Consider the following 14,317-nt stretch of genomic DNA (forward strand, 5'->3'; position numbering starts at 1 on the left):
CAAGAAAGAATGGCTTAAAGAAAAATTTAAAGGAAATTAAAAACTAATCCCAGTGGAAAAATATATTAGTTTGACTCACTCCCACTGAATAAAGGTACCACTCAATAAATAAAGTGGAGGCACACCTCAGGGGTGTTGTGGGTTTGGTTTCAGAGCACCGCCATAAAGTAAATATTACAATAAAGTGAGTCACATGAATTTTTGGTTCCCCCCAAATTGGACTGTTTAAGTGTCCAATAGCACTGTCTAAAAACTGCATATACTTTAACTAAAAAATACTTTACAGCTAAAAAAATGCTAACCATCATCTGACTCTTCAAGTCAGTCATAATCTTTTTGCTGGCGGAGGGTTTGAAAATTGCAAGAATCAACAAAATGTGACACACAGACATGAAGTGAGCAAATGCCGTTGGAAGAATGGCTGCAACAGACGCACCCAATAGAGCTGCCACAAACCTTCAATTACTTTAAAAAGCAGGTTCTGTGAAGTGGAAAAAAAAAAGTACAATAAAATGCAATATACTTGAACGTATTAACGTGTATATGTGTGTGCATGTATGACTCAGTGTGGATGTGACCCAGTAAATCATCACTGTGACAAACGGCACCCTTCTAGAAAGCTCGGTGTGAAAGGGTAAAAGCTGGCTGCTTCCCTTTGTTCCCGGCCGTGAAATACGAATGTGTAGCCCCTGCTCTTAGCCTCAGCACAGTTCCTTTAACGTCCTGGAGTCGATACCAACAACCATGAACAAAAACAACAACACATTTAAAAAAGAAATAACCTCAACTAACCAAGATGTTCCTTGAAAATATGCCCCAATGAATATTCTCACGGGATTTGAAAATTAAATACAGTCAACCCTGAACTGATCGCTTTTGCTGTCTAACAAACTTAGGTAACAGCTGACACTCAATAGCTCTGTGGAGTGACAAGAGATGTGACTTCACACAGAGAAAGCCAGTGACCTGGGAGACCTGTCAGCCCTGTCCTGAGCCCTGGACTCGGGGAGGACACCGCCACCATGAAATGGAATAAAACGCCTCTCGTTAGGGACCAGAATGAGGAAGATCATTTACTCTGCTTATCATTTTCTTCCAGTCTTTCAAAGTCTTAAAAACACTCTTTAAAACGATTTGATACAGACATGTTGTTTGTGCTGTATTTACGTCTGCGGCCCTGGAGACCCCCATGTGCCGCAGGTAAACAAGGAGGTTAATTCCTCCCAATCCCGTGATTATATGTACGAGAGTCGACAGCAGTTTCCCACTCGCCCAGGCAAGACAGTGGAGCACCGTCTGCCTCTGCCCTGTCCCTTCTCGGCCGAGCCTTGCAGATGAAAAGGGTATAATCTTTTGTAAACAGATGACGCGCTTCAAGCAGGATTGCTCATTCTTAAAAATCTACATTTTCTCAGAGGTGACTTCGGCTCAGAGCTAATAGAATATAGCATTCTGTTTAAGAGAAAACCCTTTCTCCCTCCGTGTGTGAATACGTGTGTCTGAACCTGCCTGCCAATGCAGGACACTCAGGTTCGATGCATATATTTTTATTTATTTTTATGTTAAGTGAGACTGAAACGTTCCCATGTCAGCCTTGCGCTCCTCAGGCGCCACAGGGATGAGGCAGGAGAACCAGGCCGTCAAGTTGACCCCACGCCTGCAGTCAGAGTTTCCTGGGGACTTTCTCAGGGGCTGACTCAGGAGAGAGGGTCCCTGCTCTTGGGGACTCCTGTGCTGGGACAACAGGGAGACCAGGGAAGGGGAGGGTTTGGACGATCCACGTGTCAGGTGATACTTTATTCAGGTGAAGTGTTTCTAAGTACTAACTATTACACTAACAAGATGCTGGGCTGGCCCCAGTAGGTGACAAACATATTTCACCGTCATTGACTGGACTGGGACTCAGAGCCAAGCCTGGTACTTGCCACTGGATGGAGATGAATAAACCCACCGGGGTTTATTCAATAAACTTCTCCCAGGGAACCCGCCTTCAGTGCTTTCAACGATCACACAACCACCATTCAGGCAAAACTGTGACCCTTCATGCTATAAGCAAGTACAAACCCTGGAAGAGTTTGAGAAGAAGGGGAATCAAGTGGAGGAGTCACGGAAGCCTTTCTGGAGGAGGCGGCGTTGAAGCTGGCCTTTGGAGCTGGGCCTGAATAACCCATTACGAGCTCACAAGGACAGAAGCTCCCAGAGGGCAGAGGCCTCATCTGACTTGTCCCCTGAGGTGCGCCCAGGGCCTGGCACAGTGTCGGCTATATAGGAGGCACCTAGTATGGACTGGAAACAGCAGAAATTCCAGCCCAAAGAAACAGAGATGCTGATTCACAGCCTTATGTTCCTTCAGCTGAGTAACCACACCAGAGAACCGTGAAGGCGGAAGTGGCAGGGGATCCCCAACATGTGATGAGCATCCTGATGGAGCTCCGTCATGCCCTAGCAGCTGAGGGAGGCAGGAAAAAAGAGAGGCTGACTCACCAAATGAAACCAAATCAACTGCAGGCCTCATCAGCAGAACACTCACACCTTAGAAATGATGGGAGAGCATATATACAGAGAGGGATATATATATATATATATATATATATAGAGAGAGAGAGAGAGAGAGAGAGAGAGATCGCCTACCAGGCTCCTCCGCCCATGGGATTCTCCAGGCAAGAATACTGGAATGGGTTGCCATTTCCTTCTCCAGGACATCTTCCTGACCCAGGGATCAAACCTATGTCTCCCACATTGCAGGCAGACACTTTACCGCCTGAGCTACCAGGCGGTAAAGTTCATATATGTATCTGAATATCTGAAGTTCATATATGTATCTGAATTACCCAAAACTAACAACATTGTAAATCATCTATGTATCAATTAAAAAATAAATATTAAAAAGAAAATGAACAGAAATGATGGGGACACCACCTAAGCCAACAAACGAAACTTCCCTGTGTTTCTGTGCCCAAAAGACAGCACTTGGGGGTATGTGGTGTGGGAGCAACGTGGCACATAATATGAATTTTTGTGCAGGAGCTGCTGGTTGTAAAAATGGGTCAAAAAGAAAAACAGAGATGTCATTTCCGAGCTTCTCTGTGTAGGCTTAGCTGCATAGGATGGTTCACTGCACTTTGAGCAGTAGTTTCAAAAGAGACTGTTTCCTCAGTTGGCAGGTCAAGCACTACACACCTGGTGCTAGAGCCAGGAGAAGGCAGAGCTGTCCAAGGTCAGGGCTCACCAGCGCTGCAGACGAATCGCGTTCCCGGGGAATAGAGGTGCTCTTCTTGAGCTGCTATTTGTCATCACTTAAGCCACATTATTTCACTTATGACTCAGAAATATGCTAGCAGTGATTTACAAACTTAGAGGGAAATTTTGCTGTTTTTAAAATTTTACCTTCAAAAACGATTTCGTTTCAGAAGCCTGAAAATGTGGAGGGAAAGTTTCTTCATCTGTGTCTAAGATTAGCAGCTATTTCTTCTTGTGCAAGTCTGGTTCATTAGTCACAATTCAGGTGATTAGCAAGGAAAGAACCCCAAACTAGAGCTAACAGATAAATTCCTTCCCTCTCCAGTTTGTTTTAAACAATAATATTCAATTCTTTACACTGTTGGACACACAAATCCATTGATTTGGGCAAAACTGAGTCTCAAAGTTGAAAAGAAAAAAAAAACAGTAAATCTTATTTTTTTTCTTTTCAACTAGAGACTCATTTTGCCCATATCAATGATTTCAACAGTCCATTCATGAGCTTTTTACCAGACTGTGACATAATGCGTAAATCAGGAATTTGAAAACACTTAAAAATTACTTAAACTTAAGTCAATCATTAACAGAAGGAAATAAAAGTGAACGTTGCTCAGTTGTGTCTGACTCTTTGCGACCCCATGGACTATACAGCACACAGAATTCTCCAGGCCAGAATACTGGAGTGGGTAGCCCTTCCCTTCTCTAGGGGATCTTCCCAACCCAGGGATCGAACCTACGTCTCCCACACTGCAGGCGGATTCTTTACCGTCTGAGCCACCAGGGAAGAAGGAAAATAAAGGGCCTATTATTTTTCGTTATCTGAAGGACAGACTCTGACCACTAGACCAACTGCTCTGATGCCAACTTTAACATCGTGTCCTAATGGCATCAAGCAGAATTGAGGCCTCTGACGTGACTGAGCATCAGGTAAGCGTGACACACAGTAACAGCTTCAGGTGGTCTCCTTGGGAGGCTCCTAATCGCGGGTTTGCACACAGGTGCCTTCCTCAGCTGAGCTCCTGGTGGCCGGATACAGTGTGTCAGAAGGTCCTGGCTGAGCAGAAGTGCTGCTGGGCAGGCCCCTTCCTCGGAGACCCCCTCTCTGTTTGTGGGGATTACGGGCGGCTCAGGCCAACGACAAGAGTCATTTTGGGGCAGAGGCCCATGGCCAGGGCTCCGTGTCTCCCTTTCACGACAGCATTTGTAGCCAGGTGACTGTGAGGATGGGCTTCCCTGGTGGCTCAGCGGTAATGAATTCGCCTGCTAGTGCGGCAGTTTGATCCCTGGGTCGGGAAGATCCCCTGGAGAAGGAAATGGCAGCCCACTCTTGTACTCTTGCCTGGAGAATCCCATGGACAGAGGAGCCTAACGGGCTACAGTCCATGGGGTCACGGAGAGTCAGACATGACTCAGTGACTAAACAACAACTGTCAGGACAGGACTGTGACCTCAGACTTCAGGGAACACATGGGCGGGTGCCAGCTCTGGTTTGTTTACAGCTATGTGCCAGCATCCTCAGAGCCTAATAAGTTTATGCTTAAAAATTAGTGAGTCAGCGAATCAATTACCAGCTGAAGGCTATTTCCCAGCCTGAACTCTCTGACAGCTGACGCTGACCCCTGTGAAAGGTGACGTCCAGACATGGTGCTTTATCCCACCAGCTCTGAGATGAGCTACAGGTCACACCTGTTAACTGTGGTCCAGCTCCCAAGTTTGTGAGCTGTGTGCTTACAAGACGGTCATCAGAGATCATGGCTGTCCCTGAACCGGCCCGTGCTGTGTGATGCTCCACTGTGGTGTAGAGTCAGGCCCAGGAGCGTGTGGTGAGGGCAGGGGGCACAACACCCCTGCCCCCGGCACCCATGGTGTGGGCAAGGGGGCAGAAGAAGAATGTGGAACTGAACTTGCCTGAGAAATATGATGGAAAACATGTTACTCAAAGAAACCGTACCATTCCTGCTTCTGTCTTCAGCCCCTGTTGCTTGCCTTCCCCTCAACTTCTACTTTCTTGGAAGAAAAAAAAAAAGACTCAATACTCAGTACCGCTGCCTCTCCACCCTGTCACCACATTCCACGTCTATGGGTGCCCGTGTTCATATCATGCCTTGCTGGGGATATGCCTTCCTCTTTCCAGCCTGGGGGAACTCCGCTGATTCAAGGTCCAGGTGGATAATCAGCTGAGGATGAGGATGTCAGAGGGACTCCAGGCTCATCACTGGGTCTGAGTCTGAGCCTGGCTCTTCCCCTCGGCAGCCCTGACCCAGGCCAACATTCTGGAATCCGAATTTCCTCCTCATATGACAGGATCACATAAGAGAATGGAAATGAATGAGTTTTACAAACTGTAAAGTGCTATTTGCAAACACAAGATGCTGCCAGGACAACCTGATGGCACAGAACACCCGAGATGATGTGCATGCAAACTGTGAGTCCTCAGAAAATGGGGATTTGGATTAATCGTTTTCTCATCACAGGCCTAGCACAGTAACTTTGCCAACAAAGGTCCACAGAGTCAAACTTATAGGTTTCCCATTTGTATTGATGTGGGAGTTGGACCATAAAGAAGGCTGAGCACTGAAGAACTGATGCTTTTGAACTGTGGTGTTGGAGAAGATTCTTGAGACTCCCTTGGACTGCAAGGAGATCAAACAAGTCAATCCTAAAGGAAATCAACCGTGAATATTCACTGGAAGGACTGATGCTGAAGCTGATACTTTGGCCACCTGATGAGAAGGGCTGACTCACTAGAAGAGACCCTGATGCTGGGAAAGATAGAGGGCAAGAAGAGAAGGGGACGACAGAGGATGAGATGGTTGGATGGTATCACCGAATCAATGGACATGAGTCTGAACAAACTCTGGGAGATGGTGAAGGACAGGGAAGCCCGATGTGCTGCAGTCCATGAGGTCACAAAGAGTCAGACACGACTGAGCAACCGAACAACAAACCATGGTAATCAGGATATACTCAACATCATTTTTAGATGTATGAAGGGTGACAGGAGCAACTAGGTGAATTACTTCATTCCGTTTCCATTTTTAAAAGTAACTTATCCCTCATTAAGAGGACAAGGTAAACTGCAAGCTAAAGAGACACTGTCAGTGTGTCCCAGTCTTTTACAGAGATGCTCGTGTGTTCACAAGATGAAGCCAGTTGTGAGCTGCTGAAGCCCTGAGTGGGGAATCAATCAAAGTTTCTTATTTTGAAGGAAACACAACCCCACAAAGATGGCTCTTTGCTGAAGTCAGAGTTCATCCAAAGTCCATGTCAGATTTCTTCTTAAAATATAGAAAAAAGCTAAAGAGAGGAGGGGGGCCCTGCCCCCAGCCCTACATAGCAGAGTTCCAACCCAGGAACGCACATAGCCCCAAGCTGCTGGGAGAAGGGAAACCGCCCTCAAGACCTCCCGTCTTACAGTTCAGACATCTGTGATTAATAAAGCCTTTTTTTTTTTTAACGTAAGAAAAAAAGGAAAAGGGCCCATATCCTGCTAGCTGAAGACTGAGAAAAGGATCACATTTCATTTTACCCCTCTCCTCATTTTCACGATGGGAGGAAGGAAGGGCTCGAGGATGTTTCTAAGTGTCCCAGAGCACAAACTGGGTGGTCAAAGATGCTGTCACCTGAATTCAAAACACCAGCACCCCCCGCTAAGTCTGAACACCAGTCACCGACACACCCTCCTGCCTGCCTTCACTTCCCCCTCCAGGACAGCAGAGGTTGCGGCTGCTTCGTTCAGGCGGTATGTCTGGAGTTCACGGCCTGCCTTTCCCTTCAAGTGAGACTTCACAGAGTCACGGTCATTCAAAGCAATGGGCAGTGGGTCCAGCCTGTGCCTGGCAGGTACTGGGTGTGGGTCTCTGCTACATCCTCCAGTTTCCTGACAGTGAGATGAATGCAATTCCTGACTAGGCTGCTGTGGGAAAGGAACACAAGTGGTCTTTATCAACATATGTGTGTACGTGTGTGTGTGAGAGCATGCGCCCAGTTGCTCAGTCTTGTGAGACTCTGTGCGAACCCCATGAACTGTAGTCCATCAGGCTCTTCTGTCCATGGGATTCTCCAGGCAAGAATACTGGAGAGGGTTGCCATTTCCTTCTCCAGGGGATCTTTCCGAACCAGAGATCAAAGCCGCATCTTCTGAATTGGCAGGTGGATTCTTTACCACTCGCGCCAACCAAACACGAGGCGGTATTCACATTTTTGCACAGAAGAAGAAACCGCAAAAGACAAGCAAGAAAACAGAAGGCACTGGGGTGCAAGCTGTGTGAGGATCCATCAGAAAGATGAGCTTCCAAGCTGAGAGCAGGAGGAAACAGCAGTGGGGATAGCAAAGCCTGGCCACTGTCACCGAGGGTCTGCTGCAGTGGGCGCTCCGAGCTCTGCAGCATCAGCCAAAGGCACACACGGGACCATCACCGATCACTGATGACTTGTCATGCCTGGTGAGACATGACCACCACACAGAGGCAGACACTCAACCCTGGAAGGCTTTCCAACAGCTAGTTCACATTTCAATGTCTCCTTCACCGAGGCTCCTAGAACTATTTTAGCTGGTTAGTTTTAAAGAAAGATAGTCCCATCTTCCTGTCCGTTGTAGGTGCTCCAAAATATCTGTTAAATGAACCACGCGGGGCCGTCTTGATACTAACTCCAACAGGGACAGCTGAGCTCAGAGCTCGGCAGGCTCCCACACCAAAGGGCTAATTCACAATTCTGGTTGCAAGGACTTTAAGACATGTTTATTTAGCAGTTAGTGCGATGGGCTATAGAAAGATGAATTCGGTGACACTTTGGGGCTGAAAACAACACCATCAGACCATTTTAGAACAGTCTGTACAGGGTCTGAGCAGGTATGCCTGGCCTTCAGGTATGCCAGGCAATCTGGCAGTTTCTTGTTATGAGTTCAGTGCAGTTCATCACCCTTTGCTTTATGTAGGAAATTCTTCCATTGCACCGGGAAGGCTGTAATGTATATGTGGAAATCAGGTCTATAAACTACTTATAAAGCAAAGGGAGAGTAAGTTGTTAGTTTGTGATGGCTGCTTGGGTTGGTTAAAATATTCTAGTGCAAAATCTTCTGCGTAAATGACCATCATCATTCTCTATATTTGCTTTTAGAATCAAGGCAACTTTTTTTTGGAATAATAATTGAAAACAGTAACACTGGAAATCCTCTTGAAGAGCACATAAAAAGCGAGCTTATCCTTCCAGATGCTTCGCTCAGGATGTCATCTTCTCTCCATGCTGCACAGAGATTACAATCACCTGGGCAGCCCAGTATATTCATTCACAGCAACGAGGGGTGCGAAGAGGCTGGGGTGTCCCTGGGAGAACTTCAGGTGACAAGTAGTAACAAGCTGTCTGCTGATACGGTTATATGTTTGGTGGGTGAGAATGTAAGAGCAAGTATTTTATAATATTTTCCCAAATTTAAATCTCTTTTCTATTTGCAAATAAGTATCTGAAAACTTCCTTGCTCGACTCCTGCTTTTCCATCCCGGTCACCTCACTCATCTTCTGTCTATGAAAGTCTGTGGTTCTTGATTTGTCCCTCAGCACAATAAAGATGTACCAGGGGTTGAGACATGGGCATGGATTAGACACTGCGTCCTCAGTGAGTGACCTGCTCCTCTGCATAGCCATAGGCTCAGGTGGTCCACGGCTATACCCTGGACTGTCACTGTCATGGCAAATGCATGTTAACATGGGAAACAATCTCTTATAAAAAGTTAGAAGCTGTACAGATGCCCTGAGCACGGATGTGGGGTGGCAATGACTGAAAATGGTGTGTATTTCACCATTCAGAAAATGGTGGCACAAGGGTATTAAAGCCCAGGTTTACATACATCACAAGCTGGTACAGTGGGTCCTCAATGCAAAAATGGGAACTCTGTCTTTGCTTTCAAATGTGAAGCAAACACAGAAAACATGAAGGAGAAAGATAAATTGTCCGCTTTTTTAAAAAAAGTAATCCCTCGATTTACCCAGAGGTCCAGCATAGCATGGCCATGGCTCAGGCTGTAATGAGGAACACATGGTCTCTGCTGTCTGAGAAAATGCACATATATGACCAGCACACCCACTGTTCCCTCTGCAGCCCTCTTCCACGAACTCACAAGGGAGCACTCACTCCCAGGTTCCCTCCCAGGACTCCCAAGTCCAAGAACACAAAGTAACCACAAGCATCAATTATAACTAGAAACAAAGGACTCAATGGGAAGCTTCTGCTCTTCCTTTTTCTTTGTGAAGGCTGAAAGCCAGGGTGTGTGTGCACACCCAGCGGCTGCCCCATGCAATGCACCAGACTTCAGGATAATCTGTGTCATGAAATGAGAACACCCTCACACCAGCACCTAACGTGAGAGGTATGAGACATACAAGACCTGCCACCTCTAACCAACCAAAACGCACAATCAGAACTTGCATGTGCAATTTGTTCTTTGACTCTTAGGAAATCTCTAAATGCTATTTATTCTTAGTGTGGTTTCTGAAAACACCTAAAACATGACATAGGCTTTGGAGAACGTGGCTATGTCAACAAGTGCAAAACTTCAAGCATTATTTTTTGTTTCTAATTTCATTCTTGTGAGGGGAAATGCTAACCTGTCAGAATTTCGGGTCAAAACACATCTCATTTTAAAGGTTGAACTGCACCACTTGAACTTCCAAGAAGGAAATGTGAAGAAATTAAATAAAGAATAAAGCAGATGGCATAATCCTCTGCTTGGCTAATCAAATGAACAGGATATTACATATTGCCAAAGTGGAAATCTGAAAACACCCGAGAAAGGAAATGATGGAGGAGGAGTCATTATTGACAGTGAGTAACAGATGAGTTAGTCTGGATCAATGAAAGGAATTTAATACAAAGCTAGTGAACGGAGTTACTTACAACACCCTGAACAAAACAGGACCTGGCTCAGGTGTGGGGGTCACATGTGTGGGGTCCCTTCCAGGTACCACGGTGGGTCTGTGGCTGGTGGCTGTTTACCACCAGGATGTTGGCTTCCAGGAAAAAGAAAACTTAGGAGCTGCCAGGCTGGTGACCAGAACGCTGGGAGATGACAGCTATGGTGCCAGGGGGCACATTGGCCCCCAGAAGAGACGGAGGGCATGCAGAAATCCCCCGGCACTGCTGTGGTGACCTGCTTGCCTGACGCCCCTCCCAGGGATGGGTCGTGGATAGCCTGGGTCACCTGCTGGCCCGGAGCAGACATCCTCACACGGTTAAAACCACACCGTCACAAAACACAATGGCCCTCTCAGAATATCCTCAAATTTATGCGGAGCTTACTTCTAAGGGGATCCTTCTTGACTGAGGACAAATGCTGGCTTTATTTGAGGGCGGTTGCTAGGCCATCTTCCTGTCTTCTTGGAATGACGGGGCTGTTTTCTTTTTACTTTAATGTGGACTAGCCCTTGAAATAACATATTTTGGGGGGAAGATGAACAGCAGGCGTTTCCTGCAACCACAACTCGATGCTGTCACAAAAGGGAAAGAAATTCCTGAGGGGCTATCTTGCCAGTGAGGGCTGGTGGGGTGGTGGGGTGGCGGGGGTGGGGGGCGGTTTGGGCTCATTCCTGACTTCCACGCAAGGACAAAAGCAGATGTTTCCAGATATTCTTGCTGGATGAGAGAAAGATACTTTTCCAAAAAAAAAAAAAATGACATTAAAGTGAGATCAGAAACCACACACAAGTCTTGCGATCTGCACCCATTCACATCCCTTGCCCCCCCAGTGGCAGTTTCTGGACATCCCCACACTCCAAGTGGACGGCTCCATCCCCTGGGGACAGGTCTGAAGGGTGAAAAGCCCGTCAGCATCACCCCACAGGGGACACTCTCCAGCTGGCGAGCTGGTCCCCCCCCCGAGCCCCACGTGGTGCTGCCCTGGGAGAAGTCCCGTGCAGCGGAAGTGACCGATGACCAGCCTGGCACCAGTGAGGGCAGAGGCGGGGCAAGACAGCCCTCTGACACCCCCCCTGGCTCCACGTCCCCCTCCTACGTGATTCAACAAGATGGGGCTGCCCCGCGGAGGCACTGCCCGTGACCACCCTGCCACCCGGGCACCGCCACTTGGGCAATTAATGACATCCCGCTGAGCTCGCCCCGGGGGCAGCTTAATTGCTCAGGGACCAGAAAAACTCTGAGATGTTTCTGTTTGTTCAGCTTTTTAAGGAGGCTGAGGTGCTCGGTGTTCCACCCCTCCCCCCTCCGCCCCCAAAGTCAAGTGGCTGTTCTCTTCAAAAATCTCACTTATACAAAGAAAACATTCTTTAAAAAAAAAAAAAAAAAATTCTGTGTCCTTCTCAGATTACTTAGTATCTCATATACTGCTGACTTAGGGATAATGAGGTTTTTCTCTGTGATAACATAGTGGGTTCTTGATTCTTAATTTCTTCATTTGGGAAGCTATTTCCAAGGCAACACAGTGTTTATTATTGCCCTGAATAGGTAACCATTTTTTAAGGGAACAGAAAGTTAATTTGAGGGAAGTAAGGAATCACACAGGGATGATGCCATATTCTTTCCATCCCACCCTCGCTCTCAGAGGTTCTAACACTAACAAGAAACATGGATGTTTACTCCGCGGGCAAGATCGTTGCTGCTGTCAAAGGCAAAGTGTTAGTAAGTGGAAGACCTAATCTTATCTGAAGGCGGCTGACATGTGGAATTGTATTCGTCATGATGGATATTGATGCTTTTGGTTAATGTCTTCATACTGTTGAAGAGGATAAGATAACTTGGACTACTTTCTTAAAGAGGAAACCAAAATTACTTTTTAGGGGTCAATCTGCAGATTTTTTAAGCTGAACATGTCTCTAGGTGAAGCCAGGGACATGTGGAGATACTCTCCTGCAAAATGCTTTAAAAGAACATTCTGCAGCTATCGGTTTAAATGGCATGATTGATTTATTTCGAGTGGTGATAGAATCTCTTCATTCATATATAAATCCATTATTATTTTATTATTATTTTTAATTAAGACCAGATGTAGAATGCCAACATGCAAGTCTTTTCCCTACATTCCAGAAAGTGCATGGATTACATAAGAACATATCTAACCAAAATATGCTATAAACCATGCGAACTCATAAAAGTTTTCTTAGAGCCACATAACTCATTCACACAGCCCTATGCTCATTTTTATGGCGCATTAGGAAACAAAAACTGGCCTTGGAATGTTCTGCAAGCAGCTTGCCAAGCACTATCACTCTTCACGTCATCTGCCCAGCAGGTTAGCTGAAGTTTCAGTCTCAAGGGATGGAATATTAGTTTAGAAAGAGTTACAGCTGTGGCGAATGAGGAAATGGACAATTTCACCCACCTCACCCCCCAAAACCACAAACCAAGTATCTAGCACATTATATTCTAGGGTCTGTGATGATTTAGTTAAAAAAATCAGAAAACCAAAAAGTCCTAATTCCAATTAGGAATTCCTTTCACAATTATATTTCAGTAATACCTTTACCAAAAGCAAAATGTTGCTCTAAGTAAAGCTAAGCACTTAAAAATTGGATTAAAATGTTAATCACGCAATAGTGGCTTTTCACCCAGTTGCGTGTGTGTATCCTACACCCAGCACCCACTTCCAAGCACACAGAGGGGTCAAGGGTTGCGATCCTACGACTGTATCGTGTTTGATTTTATGACCTCTTGCCCCCTGACTCCCCTGTAAGAACTGAATGGCCCTGAGTTTTTTATTTTCCGAATTATTATTTCATACTTCCTGGAGGACTGCCCACTCCTGTTCCAGGATACCACATACTAACACAACAACAACAACAACAAAAGCCAAAACACAGAAAGATAACAGGGTCCGGGCGTCTGTCACGGTGCCAGCCTGGGAGGTGACATCTCCACCTGTGACATGTCCCGCTTTCTAAGACTCCCCGGCCCGCCTCGTCCTCAGGCCGTCCTGTTAACATCTTCCCCACGTGTCCCGTGTTATTCAAGCAGCTGAGTAACTGCAGTGAGATGGAAGGAAGGGAGGGAGGGAGGCCTGGAGCGATTCCAGGAAGGAACAAAGCTCAGAGACAAAGGGAGTGAAATGGACGCCTCTGCTCTGAACGCACGGCACAGATTCTGTCCTTGGCTTTAATTAGTACCCCCTGCGATAGGAGGCAGTGCCCGGACCAGGAGGGAAGAAGCAACGGTGGGAAACAAGCAAACAGCCTGCGAGAGGGGGCAGGGGTGGGGCTGTGCCCGAGAGAGACAAAGGGAAAAACTCGTTTCTCCTTCTACATCATAATGAGGATGCTCCCTTCTTGCTATTCAAGACTTATTCAGCTTCACATGTGCTGCTGGCCACTGAGCCACTTCTTAAAATAATCCATCAGCTTTTCAGAGATGAAAGAGGAAGGTGGGGTGGCCCCGAGGGGCGGGGGGGCGATGCGCTCTGTCTCAGATGTTTCTCAGGGGCTCGATCCTTGGACCCCACTCTGGTCTTTTTGCAATAGATCCGTTTTCATGACAGTGTGAATCGTTATTGCTGTTAACACGATGAGGCAATAGACACTTCAACTGTGCATCTGAGAAGATGGACAGTGGCAAGGATTGAGAAGATGTCTTCTAGTCGAATTTTAAAAGCATAAACAAAAGAGTCATCCTTTTTTTTTTCATATAAAAAGCCTAAAAAATGTGTCTAAGCATTATCACTGGTTGCCTGTGGTCGTATCCCCCCCGTGACTTTTCCTTTGTAAACGCCTGGCACACACAGCTTCAGAGGGACACCGACTACACTTCGGGCTGGCACACTCTGTTCACATTTGTGTGGTTTTCATGTGAGAGCTGTAAAAACTGACGAGCAGCATCTGGACTGTGGATTCTCAGGGCAGGAGGGGGAAGGGGGAGCCTTGGAGGACGAATTCCGAGGCTCACAACCAGTTCCCTGGTGGGCCGTGCCGGGTTCCCAGCCTTACTCACCACACTGCCTCTGGCACCTGGAGGAGATCCTTCCGGACCAAAAATCATAAATTCGTGTTCCCCATGAAGCCGAGCTGTAGGGTTATACTTAGAAAGAGCACACGGCCAGGGGCGGGGGTTACAGCTGAGGGTGAGGGAGAGCCTGGT

General features: G+C 46.7%; 1 protein-coding gene and 1 long non-coding RNA gene across 2 annotated transcripts in view; one reads left to right on the plus strand and one right to left on the minus strand.

Annotated features, from left to right (window-relative positions):
- TRIO (trio Rho guanine nucleotide exchange factor) overlaps positions 1-14,317 on the minus strand; it is a 349,468-nt gene that overhangs the window by 45,914 nt on the left and 289,237 nt on the right. The gene's annotated exons all lie outside the window — the stretch shown is intronic.
- Positions 4,735-8,697, plus strand: LOC145517726 (uncharacterized). Its single transcript, XR_014062290.1, has 2 exons — positions 4,735-7,685; positions 8,362-8,697. It is a non-coding gene; the product is annotated as an uncharacterized LOC145517726 (long non-coding RNA).

Source organism: Giraffa tippelskirchi, chromosome 8 (genome assembly GCF_054371585.1).
Source record: "Giraffa tippelskirchi isolate mGirTip1 chromosome 8, T2T-mGirTip1v1.2.pri, whole genome shotgun sequence".
NCBI lineage: Eukaryota > Metazoa > Chordata > Mammalia > Artiodactyla > Giraffidae > Giraffa > Giraffa tippelskirchi.